Below are 18798 nucleotides of genomic sequence, written 5' to 3'. Positions count from 1 at the left end.
TCAGCCAGCTTTCCCACAGTTCTGGGTGGTAATTGTTCTGCCTTTTAGTTGTAATTTTGATGTGGTTGTGAGATGCAACAAGTATAGGTGTTTATACCTATGCCACCATCTTGATTCTCCTCCACGTATTTGATTTTTAAACTTAAAGATGGTATTAGTTATAGAAAAGTGAGTTTTAAAAACTAATAAGCCCTGGCTGGTGTGCTAAGTGGTTAGTGAGTCAGGTGTGTACTTGTCCCCTCCCCAACACTGTAGAGTTGCTGGATTTCATTTCCAGCCGAGAGCAGGTACCTGGAGTTCCAGGTTCCATCCCCACCCAGATAGGGGCACCTGTAGGAGGCAACCAATCTCTATATCCATCTCACATGATGTTTCTCTTCCCCCTTCTTTCCTTCTCTCTCTAAAAGTCAATGAGAAAAATATCTTTGTGTGAGTATTAACAACAACAAAAATCAAACTTTGGACTAAAATATATAAATGTTGGTGGATTTTATAATCTGTGATTGTTCTATGCTTAGTAGGGATCAGAAAACTGACAACCTCGGTTGCTAATTTTATAACATAATGTGAACAAATTTTTAAATCTTCACTTTTATTTTTTTCTAGGTTTATAACGATAAAATGAAGACCATAATAAAACAGCCTCGTACTTAGTTCATCATCTCTTACCTTGTAAGTATTAACTCAGCCCCCTACCATTGATATAAAAAAGTTAGTTTGATGTCATTTTTTGCTTTATTTCTGATTTTTTATCATCCTAGAATGATAACTTATTAACATCCTCTTACAGATTGAAGGTTGGTGTTTTCTTGTGTTGTTGTTTTTTAAATATGTTTTTATTTAAATACATTTTTATTTTAGAGAGAGGAAGAGAGAGAGAGAGAGAAATATCAGTGATTAGAGAGAATCATCAATTGGCTGCCTCCTACATGACCCCTATTGGGGATTGAGCCCACAACCCAGGCATGTGCCCTGTCCAAGAATTGAACTGTGACCTCCTGGTTCATGAGTCAATGGTCAACCACTGAGCCATACTGGCTGGGCAGTTTGGTGTTTATTTAATCCATTCTAGAGCAAGAATAATGCCATTGCTGTAGATAATTTTTCTATTTGGGAAAGTATCATAAGTATGGTCTTTTCTTATCATTATTCAGGTTCCTTCACAGTTATTTTATGGTTTTATAAATTGCAAGTATTCTCTCCATTTAAGAAATTGTTTTATTATTATTTTTATATTTCCCTAGGTTACACTTCATACTTCTTTGTGAAGTGCTTAAGATATAGCTGTTAAACTTCAGGAGGTGGGAAAAACAGGAAGACAATCCCTTTTCCTTTTATATATGCACATGCACACCTCTTTTCTTAGAATATGAAAGATTTTTACCCTGATTCATTTAACTTTTGAGAAACAAGTAAATTCTAAGGGAATAATTCTAACACATTAGCTAAAATTAGTAATATACCGTTAGAAAAACTCTCAAATCCAGGAAATACTTATTTCCCTAAAAATATTTGAGATTCTCTACCAAAAAGATTAATTTCCATATATTTCGTGAGCTAATTCTATATCTCTAAATGAAAGTAATGTGCAGCTGTTTCTGTTCTTGATGTTTAGGGATGGCCCTGTTCAAACGAAAATTAATACTTGAGATGCTTTTCTTACATTATCTCATACCATTGCATTAGTGACCCAATAAATAATGTCTGTGTGTTGAAGAGTGATCTTATTATGATCATAGGTGGTCATCCACTGAATTTGATAAGTAGTTTTTAAGGTACTAATCAATTAAATATTAAAACCTTTAATAATGAGCCAGTTTGAAGAGTAGTAGCAAAATGTCACAGGTCACTTCTTTAATATTTTTGTCTCTGGAAAACTAGAATGGAAACATTTGCAAATCTCTAAAGAATCCTATATAATCCAGTATGGGTTTTTTAATTGGTCCCTTGGAAGCCAGCTCAGCTTTTCTTCAACTAAAGTCTCAGAAAAAGACTTTTCAATTTGTTTTGCACTTACCATACTCCTCAAAAAGAAGAATATCATTTAACTTTTAACAAATTTTTAACTTTTGGTAATCATTTAACTTTTAAGAAATTTTTAAGCACACATAACATCACATTGTTAACTTCATTTCATCTCCTTTATAAATTTCTAAGCAGTTTTTCTTGGATACTCTGTAGTATTTTTTAAACGTAGGTCATTTGCAATATTTTATAGTTGGAATTTTTTTTGTTGTTTGTTCTAGGTAATATGCCTGGAGTTCCCTTTAAGGTACTAAAATGGTAATGTTTCCAATTAAACGATACCCAGGAAAATAGCGCATAGTGACTATTTTCAGTGATTCTGTATGATTATGTTTATGCCTCTTCTTATTTATATATTGAACATAACAGGAAAAGTAAAACTGACAGCCTAGGCAAAAAGTGTGATTGCTTACTTCTGGACATATATTTATTTCAATTCTGCATTCAATTTATTCCTGTTTTTACATGGAAATAACTTTGAAGACTCAAATATTTCAGATAAATTAGTGACAAAGGGCAAGACTGCATTGAGTAATCTATTGACGTTACCTATTTTATTTATGTTTAGAACATGAAATTCCTAATATACTAGAGTTCATTACATTTGTATGTTTATTTCATATTTAAATCAAGACCTGTGCTATTAAATTTTGCCTTGTTTTCATTTTCCTGATATGTTTACAACACAAGGTTTAGCAATAAATAAACTGACTCATGCTCATGCATTCTCTCCTTTGTCACCTGAGAAACTATGTAGTATCACCATGAAAGGATTGTGGAGTCGAGAATCAAAGTTTCAACAACTGAGACATTTCCCCCATAAACAACTTGGTTGAGAACTAAATTCTTTGAGATGGGAGATGTTTAAGAACCAAGGTTTGGGTATGTTTATTAGTTCTTATCAACTTTTTATGTATTGTATTTCTGACATCATGTTATATTTTTAATTAATTCAGATCTAGAGTAAAATCATCAAAAATTTCATACCCCAAAAATATGAATGTTTAGCTTCTAAGTAGTATAATTTTGTATATAATGAAACTATTAGTAGGAAATCTAATAACATGATAACATAGTTTGGGGACTTATATATAAATATCCTGATTTTTTCTGGGATGAATTGTCTAAATTGAAATCCACTTCACAGTTTCCAAATAATCATTTGTTCGTTAATTTCTCCATCAGAAAAAAAAAAAAAATCAAGGGCATATAGAAATAATACAACTGAAATGCAAAAACTGGGTTTTTTGGATTATAAAACAAGCTTTTTGGATTATAGCTAAATATTATTTCATTGCATGTCTCATCACCACACTGAATTTTAAATGTATCTTCTGTAGTTAATATTTTTTTGTATTTAATCACTTGTATCCAAAACAAGTAGGGGAAAAAAGTGAAACACATTTTAATCTGTTACCTGTGTGTTTTATATATTTGAACATTTCATAAAACTCTCAATTTCTTACTAGGATAATGAAAAAATGAACATGTTCAGTGAAATTGTCATGCTGTTTGGTTTGACCCCATAATTTAGGCTTTGCTTAAAGATATTAAAGAGTGGCTAATTTAAAATGTTCTTCAAGTATAATAATACAGGGTAGGGCCCTGGACATTATGGCTTGATGGTTAGAGGGTTGACCCATGCTCCAAAGGGTTGAAGATTCGATTCCCAGTCAATGGCATATACCTGGTTTGCAGGATTCATCCCCAGCCCAGGTTGGAGTGCCTTCTGCCTGTGGGAGGCAAACAGTTGATGTGTCTCTCTCCCCCTCTCTCTCTAGTCCCTCTTTCCCTTCCTCTACTTTCTCCCTCCCTCCTTTCCACTATCTAAAAATTAAGGGGAAAAATCACCAGTGAGGATTAACAGAGAATAATAATAATAATACAGGCTGGGGCAAAAGGTTTACAGTTCATATGGAAAATAATACAATAATTAATAAATAATACAAGGGTAAACGGTTTTGCATACTCACAACTATAAACCTACTTTTGTCCTACCCTATATATCATTATTTAAGTAGTATTCCACTGTCTGAGTAAGGATAGTCATTCTGCAGTCCAGGGGTTATATATAGCCAGTTCCAGAGGTTTATCTGCAGAATTTAAAGCATACTTGAAGAAAGTAATTACTATTATAAAATGTATTGATGCCAGGTTAAAAGTAAAATTAAGATATTTGATAAATCTAAAGTAGTGACACATAAAGGATAGCTAAATAACAAAGGAGCAGAAATATTTTTATGCCACGTAAAGAGATACTCCTTTTCTATCTACATGGAATTGCTCCACTGGAATCTTTCTCTTTATTAATAATTTAAATAAAGAATTTTCACATTTGATTAAAATAAATCAAGAATATCTGTATTTTATGAAAATATTTTTATCATGCTTTTAAATAGAAAGTAGTTGTTTTTAATTATCTCAGATAGTTAAAAGTAGAAATAAAAATAGGGGGGAGCTGAAACCATTTTGGCTCAGTGGATAGAGCATCAGCTTGTGGATTCAAGAGACCCAAGTTCGATTCCCGTCAAAGGCATGTACCTTGCTTGCGGGCACATCTCCAGTAGGGGGTGTGTAAGAGGCAGCTGATTGATGTTTTTCTCTCATTGATGTTTCTAACTCTCTATCCCTCTCTCTTCCTCTCTGTAAAAAATCAATAAAATATGTATTTTTTAAAAAATAGGGGGCCGAAACTGGTTTGGCTCAGTGGATAGAGCGTCGGCCTGCGGACTGAAGGGTCCCGGGTTCGATTCCCGTCAAGGGCATGTACCTTGGTGTGGGCACATCCCCAGTAGGGGGTGCGCAAGAGGCAGCTGATCAATGATTCTCCCTCATCGATGTTTCTAATTCTCTATCCCTCTCTCTTCCTCTCTGTAAAAAACCAATAAAATATATATATATATATTTTTAAAATAGGGGGGGAAATTCTCCTCATGAGGGTGATTATTAAAACATCGGTGATAAAATTACAATACGTATTGTCACAGAAAGCAATAATCTTTGCCTTGGCCAATGTGGCTCAGTTGGTTACATCCTCCTCCCATGTACCAAAGGGTCTCCAGTTCAATTCCTGGTCAGGGAGACAACCAATTAATGTTCCCCTCCCTCTCTTGCCCCTCCCTCAGTTCATCCTTCCCTCCATCCCTTTCCCTCCTCCTCTTTCTCTTTCTCCCTCCCTAGGTAGTTAGTATTTAGTGGGTATAGTTTTAGTTGCTGTGTATAAAAAGATTCTAGAGTATAAAGGGTGGCAATGATTGCACAACAATGTGAATAGTCTTAATGCCATAGAACTTTAAAATGGAAACATTTATGTTAGATATATTTAACTACATTTTAAAGAAAAAATAAATGATATTCTTAATGTGAATTATTTTTAAAAGGTTTTAAAAACTAAACTAATTGCATTTTATAGTATTCATATTTCAAGTATGGTATACTTGGCTTAGTTTAAAATATATACTAATAGACTTAGCAAAAAGGAAATATTGGAATTGAAATGACTCATTTTTCTTGATTTTGAAATAATCATTCATTTGACTTTGTGATAATTATTTAATGTATACATCTACTGTGCAACAGGCTCAAAGAACAATATATAATCTTGAATAGTTATTTCATGATTTTTGTTTCAATTCCAAAGGGTTTTTAAAAATTTTGGAAGGGATTGGTATATTAGTGTACCAATTAGTGTAACAACTGGGACAGTGCCTAACTCATAGTAGGTGTTCAAGAAAGTATTAAATAAAAAATATATATGTATAAGGTTGTATATTTAAAAATTGTCATGATTACATTTTTTAAAAAATATATATTTTATTGATTTTTACAGAGAGGAAGGGAGAGAGATAGAGAATTAGAAACATCGATGAGAGGGAGTCATCGATCAGCTGCCTCTTGCACACCCCCTACTGGGGATATGCCCGCAGCCAAGGTACATGCCCTTGACCGGAATCGAACCTGGGGCCCTTCAGTCCCCAAGCTGACACTCTATCCACTGAGCCAAACCGGTCCCGGCTCATGCTTACATTTTTATCTGAAAGGGTGTGATTTTTGTCTGGAAAGTGGGTTTGAGGGGAGAGGGTAACCTGAAGGTTAGTTTCTTAGTGTAATCGATAAATAAAAATAAGTATTATATATTTTCATGTTAGTGCAAACAGATTTATTTTGGCTACATATTAAAAATTGTGTGGAAAAGTAAGACACTAATAGAGTAGAATAACGTGAAAAAACAGGTTGCTCAGATAGGAAATTACCTACATGTTTTTCAATAATAGTGAAAATATTCACAAGAAAATTAATGTGAACTATATGACAGTTGTGCTTTTTCTAAACAATTAGATATTAGGAGAAATGGACAAATTTCAGTGCACATCATCTTATTCTGTAAAAGTATTGTAGCTTTAGCAAAGCTATTTTAATGGTGAGAAAAAGGGGGTAAAAAGGGTTATCAAGATTTGAGTTAGAGTCCTGGTAGTTTTATCTTTTAGAAGAGGGTTAGGGAACGTCCAGTCCATAGGCTATAGAAATCATTTGATCTGGCCTTGTCAAAGCATTAGGGGTGAGTTAATTATATGTTTGACAAAATATACCAGGCTAATTTTTTTTATATATATATTTTATTGATTTTTCATAGAGAGTTAGAAACGTCGATGAGAGAGAATCATCGACCAGCTGCCTCTTGCACACCCCCTACTGGGGATGTGCCCGCAACCAAGGTACATGCCCTTGACCGGAATCGAACCCGGGACCTTTCAGTCCGCAGGCTGACACTCTATCCACTGAGCCAAACCGGTGCCGGCTACCAGGCTAATTTTTAAGTTGACAATTTTTTGTAGCCCAATAATGATGTTATAAATATATAAATAGCCCTTGGCAGAAAAGAGAAACTGTTTCTCCCACCCCTGTGAGAGAAATATGTAATTTAATTCCCAAAGTTGAATAAGTAGAAATGTTTAGGAGAATATTTTCTTGCCCGGTGAAGAGTGAAGACAGGTAAGGGGTAGAAAGATAAAGAGCCACAGGATTCCGGTTTTTATTTCCCATCTCTGGGTACAAAGTTAACTTATCTTTCCAAGGCTTCATATTCTAGAATTACTTCTTATATAAAATGATATCCAACTTGGACAGACTATTTTAGTAGAGAGATAATGTAGAGAGTAAAATATTTGTGTTTTTAAACATAAATTATTTAAGAAAATTGATTTGCTTGGGGTCTTTTTACTTAGTATTAAATATTTCATGTGACTTCATGTTGCTAGCTTTAGTTTATTGAACCTGAGCTCCTTCATGTCATTTTTTATTTTTCTCTTGATATGAAGTCTTACCTACTTAATGAAGATGTCTTACGAAAAGTATACTTCAAGGAACGAAAAGTATACTTCAAGGAATGAAATGCTGTTTATAATTTATGCTGTTACCAAGGTAAAGACCAAATTTTATTAATTTATTTTTTATTAAAAAAATAAGTTTATTTAATACATTCAAAAATTTGATTAAATATTTAACTGTATTAACTTATTAAGGTGACATAGGAAAAATGCTTTTCCTCACATTATGCATTTTTGTGTTTCTAACTATAGAAAGTGCTAGGCACATAGTTGGCTTTCCTTAAATTTTTTATGTAGAAATAAATTATTATGCTACTTAAAAGCTTCTAAGAAACTAATTATGCAGTCTTTAAACATAGATTTTTTATAATAGTTTAATTCTCTTTTTTTCTCTATAAGAAAAATATATTTTTGTATCTTTAGGTGCTAATGTGAATTTAAAAAAAATAAAACCTTGGAGTAAAGTAGCAGCACATAATGGTTTGTGGGTTTTGAAAAGGTGCAGGCCATATTGTGCTGCCTCAAAAATACAAGGATCTGATCTTCTGAAGAAAATGTATTTCTTTTTTAACTCTTCATAACTCATGATAGTGATGTCAACAGTGCCTTAGCAGCACGTAAATATTGGCGTTAAGATTCTAAATTATCTCCAGTATTAACTGTGCTGCTGAAGTAAGGTTGACCATATTCTACAGTCATATTTTAATATGTATTAATATTACTAATGAACTTTCTGTTTTATTGATAGTGTATTTTCAGTGTTATTAATCTTATGTTTCTAAGTTTATAATCTATAAAAATACTAACTTTTCAGATGTATTATGTATGTACAATTGCAATTTCATGTGTTGAATGCCATCAAGAGTTTATTGAAAGAGCTTATACATCAAATAAATATTTCTTAATGCACATTTGTATTCAGGATAAATATACAGATTTTTACCTATGATTAAACAAATATTCATTTTCCCTTTGTTTCTCTAGTAAAATGAAATTACTTGAAAAATACGTATCTCACAGTTAAATGGCCATTATAGCATATACATTTTGGAAAGAACTTAGAAGACTATTTAATAATGTTTCTAAATATTTCCTTATAAGGGAAGGGGAAAATAATGAAATATGAATTAAATTCCTGAAATTCTGGTCTCAAATGCACTTAATCATAATTTTCAAGGTAGGAGAAATCTTACAGATGATCAACCTATTCCTCGGATAATTTAGGAAACAACTCAAATTAAGTAATTTGCTATATATGGCAGATTAGAATCTTAATGCTATTCTGACTTTTATGTTCTCATATTTTTTCCTGTTCTTATTAAAATGTTATTTTTTAATAGCGGAAGATTTTTGTTTAACAAGTCAAAACAAACATCTTGCCCTGGCCAATGTTCTCAGTGGTTAGTGTCGGCCATCTCAACGAAGTTTCAATTCCCAGTCAAGGGCACTTACCCTGGGATACAGTTGGCTCCTGGCCCTCGGTCAGGACTTGCAAGAGGCAACCAGTCAATGTGTCTATCTCACCTTGATGTTTTTTCTCTCTTTCTCTCTCCCTCCCTCCCTTCTAGTCTCTCTCTCTGAAAAAGCAATGGAAAAAATATCCTCGTCTGAGGATTAACAAAAAGCAAACTATATAATGTGTGTGTGTATTTACATATCTATATCTAAATATAGATATAAAGGCCTTGTTTGCTTTTTATATTCAAAAATTTAACTTCATAGTAAAACCAAAAATTAATTTCATAGATGCAAACATAAATTTTAGTTAAAATTTAAAGGAATATGTTTTTTTTACCTTCTATTTTTTATTTATTGGGAGTTTTATTTTATTTTATTTTATTTTTTTAACCAATCTTTATTGTTCATATTATTACAAAGGTTCCTCATTTCTTCCCCCTTCCACCAGGTTCCCACCCCACCCTCCGCCCCCTCCCCACCCCCCATTGTCCTCATCCATAGGTGCACAGTTTATGTTCAGTCTCTTCCTCCCTCCCTTTCCCTGAGCACAGTCAGTCCACTCTATTGGGAGTTTTATTAAGTCATTCAACTAAAAGTTGATATTCAGGATCAGACAAGTGTGTTTGTGAGTGTGCCATACTTCTGGTTTTATTTCCTGCCAGGAATATCTCACCCTTTTCTATATAATCAAGCAGAAAATATACAAAATAAAAGAAGTTCTTAATGAAAATTTCCAATTTTAATTGTTAATTTTGGAACCCCTGAAAGTATATTAGATGTAATTTAAGGAATTATATTCAAGTATATTTTGTTTAAATTCTAATTTAAAGGTAAAGAAATACTATATAAGACATTTTTTTAGAACAGCCTCACTTTTTTCCAGCAATTTTTTGTCTCAAAATAAGGAAGCAATACACCATATTGTTAGAATTAAATACCAGCTGCCACATTGAAATAATATTGCCTGGTGCTTTCATAAATCGTTCATCAAGCTCTTAACCTGTTTCCTTTACTTCATTTCAACCATTTTATGAAACACTGTACAAATATATGATAGTTTTTGGTTTCACTAAAAATATTCCAGCGTCTAACACATAGTTGCTTAGAAATAGCTACTGAATGAATTACATAGTTTGTCTAATATTTTCCAGAACACCCCAGGAGTTAGATTTCTCTTTTAGCTTTCTTTTTGTTTTTTTAAATGAATTTGAAGTCAAATGTTACAAAATTATAGTTAGTCTAATCTGCCTCCTAAATGACAGAGAAAATTTGGATTTTACATTTACTAGGTGAATATTTATATCTAGGTGCTGCAGGTGTAAAGAAGGTCCTTTGGAGCTACTGTAGCTAAAAGAAAACTTTGTTGTTTTAATCCTGAAAGTAGATTTTTTTAAATTTGAAATATTGGGAGAATAAGACAGTATTGCACTGAAACTTACTGTAGCCATGCAGTTCCTTTCCAGTCTTTTATTATAGAAGAGGAAATAGCCTCTCAGTACCTGATGAAACAGGTAACTCAACAGGACTGGAAGTTTTTTGTAAAAGTTAATAGAATTCCATTTTTGTGTAATTTTGTAACACAAAGAACAAATAGTAAAATAAAATGTTAATCTTAATTTGACTATTGATTTTGCAAGGAAGAAATAGCTACATATAGGTGTATATCTTTTTCATTTTTCCCATCTTCTTTGGGGGGAAAAAATCCTAATCTTTTTTTATTCAGGTTTTTTTTTTTTTTTAATTAATGCCAAATAATTCCAGTTTTGATAATCTTAAATCTGTTATTTGGAGTATAGATTGAGTTTTATGCTAACTCAGAGTACTGCAGGCAAATATTCAGGAGTCAAGAAGAACATTTTATTCAATTTAGTTTATATCCTATATTCAGATTCAAATCTTTTAAGATAATACATGTTGATATATGATAGATTTGAAAATTTGGCCATAGACTAAATTTCATATTTAAGTTGATTGTCTTCATTTATATATTCTTTGGTTGTTACAGAATTATAGGTGTTTTGAGCATTATTACTGATATGAGCCCATCTTAGGCATAATTGGATTAGTAAGATTATACTTCCATAATTATAAACTGTGATCTCTAAAGTAATATATATGTATTTAGAAGTTGACATTCTAATTCAATTTTTTTTCCTTTTGCAGGTGGATATTATTATCCCTTATTTATGGAAAAGTTTTATTCTAAGTGTTGTTTCTCATTGAGTATTAACAAAAGGGAGAGAATGTCCTAAACTTTTGAGATAGATTTGATTCTAGTAAGTGTTTAGACATATTACTTTGTATATCTGGGAAAATAAATAAGAGACCATCATCAGTACATTTCCAACTTTTAAAAAAATCTTATTTTCTTAACTCTTATCAAGGGAATTTTACAGTTTCTGTTTAACTTGAGTCCCTTTAGTGAAGAATTAATTCCTCTACCAGAAATTTAAGAGTTTATGTTATTACCAAGATTATTTATAAAATATAAATCATGAATTTCTGATGTCTTTTTTTTTTTTTTTAGGCTATATGTATGCTATGAAGAAAATGTTGGCAAATAAATAAGTTTAAACCTCTTCTGTTAAATTTCTGTGCAAGGTGACAAATTAGTTGCTGTTTTTTGTCTTAATTATACTGAAATTCATTCATAATTTCTATTTGGGTCTATTTCTTGATTGTTAACACATGCAACATGAATAATTAACTTAGTATATTAATGAACACAGCTCCTCTTAATTCGCTGGGATTTTGAGTAATCTGATAGTTACTATTTTCTTATGATTGGATTTTTTATGTTTTGGAAAAAAAAATGTAAACTGCCTATAGAATTTTGTCATTACTTTATCTTACGCTATAGAATTAGATTTTGTTTGAGAAATTGTGTTGAGGAAAAAAAAAAATTTTAAGCCACTTTTATACTAAATATTCCTCAATTTAATTAACTTTTTATTAAAGGTATTCTACATATCTTTGTTTTATGACTTAACCACTTAGTATGGATTATTCTATTAAAGTATATCTTTAGAAAGTGGTTGAAATTTTAAATCATCTCAGAGATTGTTTCCTTCTGTATCTCATTATTTTATAATCTTTGGGAATGCTTTTATATATGGAAGTAACATTTCAAGAATATAAGTTCTTATGTACTACTAAAACTTTTTTGTCTGGACTGATTTCAGTGATAAATACTAAACTATAAAGTAACTTTTTTTGTTTCCATAGGAACAGTTTAAAATATTTTAGCCTGATGCAATGAAGGTAGAATATTTGTTGTCTAGTAGTATACATCGAGAAAGTTTACGTACATCACTTCTTAAAAGAATTTGTAAATTTTAATATAGTCTATATAGATTTTCATATTTGTTTGTGTTTTCTGGCAGTGTTAAAATGCTAATGTTGGACAAGGAACATTCAAAATAAATTTGAGCCCTTAACTGGTTTGGCTCAGTGGATAGAGCGTTAGCCTGAGACTGAAGGGTCTCAGATTCAATTCTGGTCAGGGGCATGTACCTTGGTTGCAGACACATCTCCAGGGGGTGTGCGGGAGGAAGCTGATCATGTTTCTCTCCCATTGATGTTTCTAACTCTCTATCCCTCTCCCTTTCTCTCTGTAAAAAATCAATTAAAAATATTTTTTTAAAAATAGATTTGCAACATTTATATGTAGAAAGTAAGGTACAAATTTACTTATGTTATTATATAGGTACTGAGGATCAGCACTGAACAAAACAAATTCCAACCTTCATAGAGCTTACAATCTTGGGAAAGATATGGTTAACAGAATAGATGAAATTAATAGGTACCATAGTGGCATGTCAGATGGTGATAAATTCTGTGGGGAAAAATAAATCAAGGGCTGTGGGAAGGCTGGCATAAAGGTGTTTGGAAGGCAGGAGAGGCATATTTTTAAATAGTATAATGAGAATATGCTTCACAGAGATGACATTTGAACAAAGACAAACCATAAGGGAGCACATCATTAGATATCTGGGAGAAAAGGCTTTCTGGTAGATGACATAGCAACTACAAAGACATTTCTGATATAGCAAGGACGTCTGGGAGGCGTGATCAATTATACAAGAGGGAGAATCGTAGTTCATAGGATCAAAGACTTTATAGGGGGCAAATGTTATGACTACTTAAGCTTTTAACTTAATCTACAGATTTAATTTTTCATTCAGCTGGTTTCCTCTAAGCCTGTTTGACTTTTGTAAATATAACGTAATAGTTTTCTGAATCAGACTCAAGGTTAATAACCTCCATTTGAGACCATTTGGAGTATAAAAAGTGTTTGGTTGGTTAATATATATATATATATATATATATATATAGTAATGGTCAGGTTTTTGCAAATTGTGTTTTGATGACTGAAATTGTTTTCCACTTGACTAGTTTAGTCAAAGCTAATGGCTCCAAGGAACACACTGAACTTGTTCATGTTTGTCATTTACCCAAACATTGTCTGACATCATTCTTAGAATTGCTGCCATAGTTTAAGTACTTCATTATTTCTTGCTTGTTCTTATTTTGCAGCATTTTAGCTGAGGAATTCTTTGCCTGTAATTGTTTCATCATCTGCTACAGTATATCCCATTGATTTAACCTTCCTAAAACACTGCTTTTTATTGTATGAAGTTCAAATTTTTTTGCTTGTACCTCATGATCTTGCCCCAACCTTTTGTAAAGTTTTTCCTTATTTATTCAAGTGAACTAGTCCTGATACATGCATTTTTCTATCTCTTTGCCTCCCAATAATATGTGTGCTATTTCCTGACTTTAATAGTCTGGCATTATTCCTTCTGATGGTATGAACAGTTTATATACCTAGTTCTTAACCTTGTTCTCTGACTTAACACACCTGAGGAACATAATACCTTTATCATTAATTGCATCTCATTTATTCATACATATTAACCTTTAAAATGTATTCACAATATGAACAAAAATTTTAAGAAACAAAATGAAGAAAAAGCAGGTTAACTAAGCCAGAACTTCAAAACATCAGACTAAATATTAGGTCCCAAAGTTCAGGTACTAGTTTTATACTGACAAGTGGTATAGTTGATTATTTTCTGTTATATGAAAAACTATAAATCACAAAGAGTATAGAATAGCCATAATATGTTTTTAGGATTTTAGCACATTAAGTGAATAATTATTTCCCTTTCCTAATATTGTAAAAACAGTTAATAAATGCACTCTTTAAGAAGTCTGTGTGTTTATTATCGTGTCTAATAAAAGAGTAATATGCAGATTGACCATCACTCCAACACACAAGATGGCTGCCCCTTTGTAGTCAAAGATCCTGCCCCCATGTGGACACAAGATGGCCAGCAGGGGAGGGCAGTTAGGGGTGACCAGGTCAGCACAGGAGGGAAGTTGGGGACAAACAGGCTGGCAGGGAAGCAGACATCAATCAGGCTGGTATGGGAGTGGTTACGGGGTGATCGGGCTGACAGGCAGAAGCGGTTAGGGGCAATCAGGAAGGCAGGCAGGTGAGCAGTTGGGAGCCAGCAGTCCTGGATTGTGAGAGGGATGTCCAACTGCCCTTGAGGGGTCCCAGATTGGAGAGGGTGCAGGATGGTCTGAGGGACAACCCCCACACACACAGGAATTTCATGCACCGGGCCTCTAGTAAAGTTTATAATACTAAGATTGGAAGAGTTATTTTAAGTCTAACAATTAAAAGCTGATTAAATAACATATTGAATGTCATACTTTCTGAATAATTCTGGCAAAGAGGTCACAGGGAAGGTTTTATTGGCTTTTTTCTAGAATATGTCCATTCCTGAACCAGTCACCATGGTTGAGCAGGCTAGGGCAGAGTATAAATGGAGTATTCTGGCTGGTCTAAATCACGCCTCCCTAGTGGTGGGGATGGTCAGGCCTGCTCAAACCACATGGAATAAGTTCCTGGAATAGAAGACAGAACAGGCTAGAGAACAAAATATAATAATATATTGTGATAAGTGGTACTATTCAAACAATATAATGTAGTTATATTAATGCGCTAGAAGTTGTTCATGATTAAGTGAAAAGGTTACTAAATAGTACAAATGAACTAATTAGAAGAATACATTTGCAAAACTTACTATTACTGGTTTACTTTGAGTGTTGGATCCAATCTTATTAGCACTTTGGGAAGAGGGTGCCATAAATAAGAATGTATGACTGTGAATGTTTTTCTTTTTTTTAAATATATTTTTAATTGATTTCAGAGAGATAAAGAGAGATAGAAACATCAGCGATGAGACAGTTTTTGATCAGCTGCCTTCTGCACGCCCCAAACTGAGGATCAAGCTCCCAACCCTGCCATCTGCTCTGTCTGACAAGGAGTTGAACTGTGACCTCCTGGTTCATAGGTCAACACTCAAATGCTGAGCCAGGCCAGCTGTGCAGAATGCGAAATCCTTGAAAAAGAAATAATTATTTGAAGCAGCCTTATCACCATGGAAATCTATAATAGAAATCCTACTGGGTTTGGGAACTATAAGTGATAATGAGGGATACTATCATGGGAAGAACTTGAGTAGATATATTTCAAAAATTAAGTCATTTCAAAAATAAGATCATTTACCTAATAAAATATTAACATGCTAATTAACCATACCTTCATGATGCTTACCAGCCAATCAGGAGTTAGAATGCAAATTATGCCAACAAAGATGGTGGGTTAATTTGCATAGACAGGCACTGAGTGGCTGGGGGCAGGGCAAGATGCTTGTGTCACCATGGTGATTACGCAGGCATTCCGCGCCACTCTGAGCCTCTGGGCAGCATGAAAAGGCAGCTCTGGACTGGAACTGAAAGGCATCTCCATTCAGAGCAAAGGCCATGCTGGCAGCCAGGGCAAAGAAGGCCCATTCTTGCACGAATCTTTGTGCATCAGGCCTCTAGTTTTAAAATAAGTTTCAGGGGAGCAATCTATTGTCAAAGGAGTATTTTTTAAAAAAAGGAATTCTTTAAGCCCTGGCTGGCTTGGCTCAGTGAATAGAGCTTTGGCCTGTAGACTTAAGGGTTCCAGTCTCAATTTTAGTCAAGGGCATCTACCTTAGTTGCAAGCTCTGGCAACCAATCCATGTATCTTTCTCACATCAATGTTTCTCTCCTCCCACTCTCTAAAAATCAATGGAAAAACATCCTTGGGTGAGAATTAACAACAACAACAAAAATAATTATTGAATTTGTTAGGTTTTTTTTGTTTGTTTTGTCATTTTCCCACTCTTCTAATCCCAGACCTCAAAAGGTAAGTATAAGAAATGGCATATATAAATCTATTTTAATTTTGAAACTATATTAACAAACTGAAGGAAAACCTGACTTACAGTGTATTTAATAGCACAACAAAACTGACTTTCAAGTCTAAAAATTAAGTATTTTTTATGTTTAAAAAGTTTGTTTGAATTTTTCCTAGCATAAAAGTATCACATGAATATATAGAAACATCGGAAAGAGCAAAAAAATTTATTTAAAAATCAGTTTTACCCTCCTCCCCCAAAGGCAACTACTACTATTTGGCTTTATTGCCTTTTTTCCCCCTTAACCTGATTCATAAAAGACTAAAGGGAGCATCTTCCTCTCAAGATATGCTCTGGCCCAGAAAACTTTTCTTTATATTTGCCTAAAATACATCTGAAAAATACTATGAATTGTAGAATTTATTCCAAAATATATAAATACATAAAATTTCTCAAGATGTTTTAGTAAACTTGAGCATATGAGATGTTTTATCCTGTGGCTTCTTCTGCCACACTTGCTTATCATCCCACAAGTACCTTCCCATAGTGTGAGAAGCAGTGTGATGCAAGGGAAATCATTGAAGGTTTTTTAAACAGAAAAATACTGACTCAAGATTTGCTCAAAGAGAAATCTAAGATCAATATGAGTTTGTTTCTTTTGTACCCAATCATCACACCAAATTTGTCAAAAAGATGAGCTGTTTGGAAAGGGTAGAATTTACAGTTGATAATAAAAAAACATTTAAGAACAGTTATGGATATTGCAGTTTGAACATGTGGCTATGGTTTAAAAATGTAATCAATACACATGAATCAAGAGTATATGAACTGTCTTTTACAGTGCCCCATTTAGAATGTAAGCAAAAATGATATGTCTCATCCTATTTTTCTCATGTGCTAATATTTTATAATTAAAAACTCTTAAGAACTGGGAGTATAATTTGGAAAGGCAGATTTAGAATCTGAAAACTTGGTCTGGCCAGTGTTGTTCAGTGGTTGGGTGTCGACCCATGAACCAACAGGTCCCGGCTCAATTCACTCATTGTGGACTCTATCCCCTGTGGGAGGTGTGCAGGAGGCAGCCAATCGATGTCTCTCTCTCGTTTTTATTCTCCCTAAAATCAATAAAAGCTTATTTTTAGAATAGGAAAAGTTGGCTAATAGAATTAAGAAACTATATTATTTGGGGGTCTAAAAATCTGAGGGGAGTGGTGTTTGTCATCAAAACAGGCCTATGATACAGATTTCAAGTCAGGCCCTGTTATGTCATTTTTGTCAGCATTTTAATGAGTATTGCATCCTTTGGAAAAATACCCAAATGGATCAAGTAAGTCTATAATAGTTATTGTACCATTTTGAATAAGTGTTTCTTATTCAAATACCCAGATGGGGATTATGGACCAAATAAGACCATAATAGTTATTGTACCATTTTGAATAAGTGTTTCTTAGATGAGTTTGTCTAAAACTTCAGGAATTTGGAGCTTTTAAAATGGGTGACTTCTTTTTTCTATATACACTTACTCTTCAGGAAGAATTTGTGGTGATTTTATAATACTTACTAGAGGCTTGGTGCCTGGTTTTCATGCGCAGGTAGGGTCCTAAGGCCTGGCCAGCAATCAGGGCTGATCTGTGGGGCAATTGGGGGGAGGGGGCCACTGGCACCTGCGTTGGCCAGCCTGGTGCCACCTGCTCGCCGGCCCTACCCTCCACCACCACTGCCAGTCGCCTCCCTCTGTGGGGTGACGGGCAGGGTGATTGGGGGGCTCCCTACTTGCACCTTCCTTGGCAGATATAGGGCCTGCTGGCTGGGGGCAGATCTTGCTTTGAGTGTCTGCCCACTGGTGGTCAGTGCTCATAGTGACCAGTGATTCTGCCATTCAGTCAATTTGCATACTAGGCCTTTATTATATAGAATATACATTGAGAAAATGAATCCATAAAAAGAAAAAAAGATTTCCTTCACTATAATCTTTCTAATTTTAAACAATAACAGATGGTCTTGGTTTCTGGATAGCCAAATTAGATAATTTAATTTGGGGTTTAGGTAAAAGTTCAACAGATTTAAAAATTAGCATCGAAATTCACTTATTAACTTATTGCTATATGCTAATAAATGCATGTTCATTGGAAGTCTTGGTGTATATGACTTATGTTAGGCCCACATGTAGAGTGTGGATGTGAACTAAGAAGAGGACATTCAGAGAATTGAAAAAATATGAGGTGTTCCAGTATATTGAATGATTGAAAAAGAAAAGACATAATTTTGAGACTTCTTTATTCTGTATTGTACTGGATGACAACAGTAGATCAAGTTTCAATATTTTATTCCAACTGGATATATGAATTAGACTGATATACCAGGAACCTTGAAAGTAACTAAATAAGAGGGGTGGGGAGTAAGATTTAAAGATATTTGAAATGAAAATACATCAGCTGAACAAATCCTTGCCTTTAAAATGTGTGCTAACAAAGGACAATTTTTTTTTTTCCAGGAAGGGGGAGAGAGAGAGCAAGAAACAACAGTGATGAGAGAGAATCATCAATTGGCTGCCTCCTGCATGCCCTTTATTGGGTATCAAACTCGCAACCTGGGCATGTAACCTGACCGGGACTTGAACCCTGACCTCCTGAATCATAGGTGGATGCTCAACATCGATGTGAGAGAGACACATGGATTGGTTGCCAATTGGGCCAAAGGACTATTTTTTACTAAAGGAAATTATAGGGAAACTTCCTGGATGTTTT

General features: G+C 33.7%; 1 long non-coding RNA gene across 1 annotated transcript in view; it reads left to right on the top strand.

The window, feature by feature from the left end:
• Window positions 1-18798, top strand: part of LOC311620248 — a 70504-nt gene that overhangs the window by 16140 nt on the left and 35566 nt on the right. Inside the window, exons 2-7 of the long non-coding RNA XR_014794649.1 lie at window positions 607-672; window positions 2247-2272; window positions 7344-7446; window positions 8337-8990; window positions 10974-11086; window positions 11338-11411. This is a non-coding gene — a long non-coding RNA (uncharacterized lncRNA). The remainder of the gene's footprint in view (window positions 1-606; window positions 673-2246; window positions 2273-7343; window positions 7447-8336; window positions 8991-10973; window positions 11087-11337; window positions 11412-18798) is intronic.

The sequence above is a fragment of the Pipistrellus hanaki genome (genome assembly GCF_964339955.1).
Source record: "Pipistrellus hanaki genome assembly, chromosome: 3".
Classification (NCBI taxonomy): Eukaryota; Metazoa; Chordata; class Mammalia; order Chiroptera; family Vespertilionidae; genus Pipistrellus; species Pipistrellus hanaki.
This window is presented reverse-complemented; position numbering and strand designations above follow the sequence as displayed.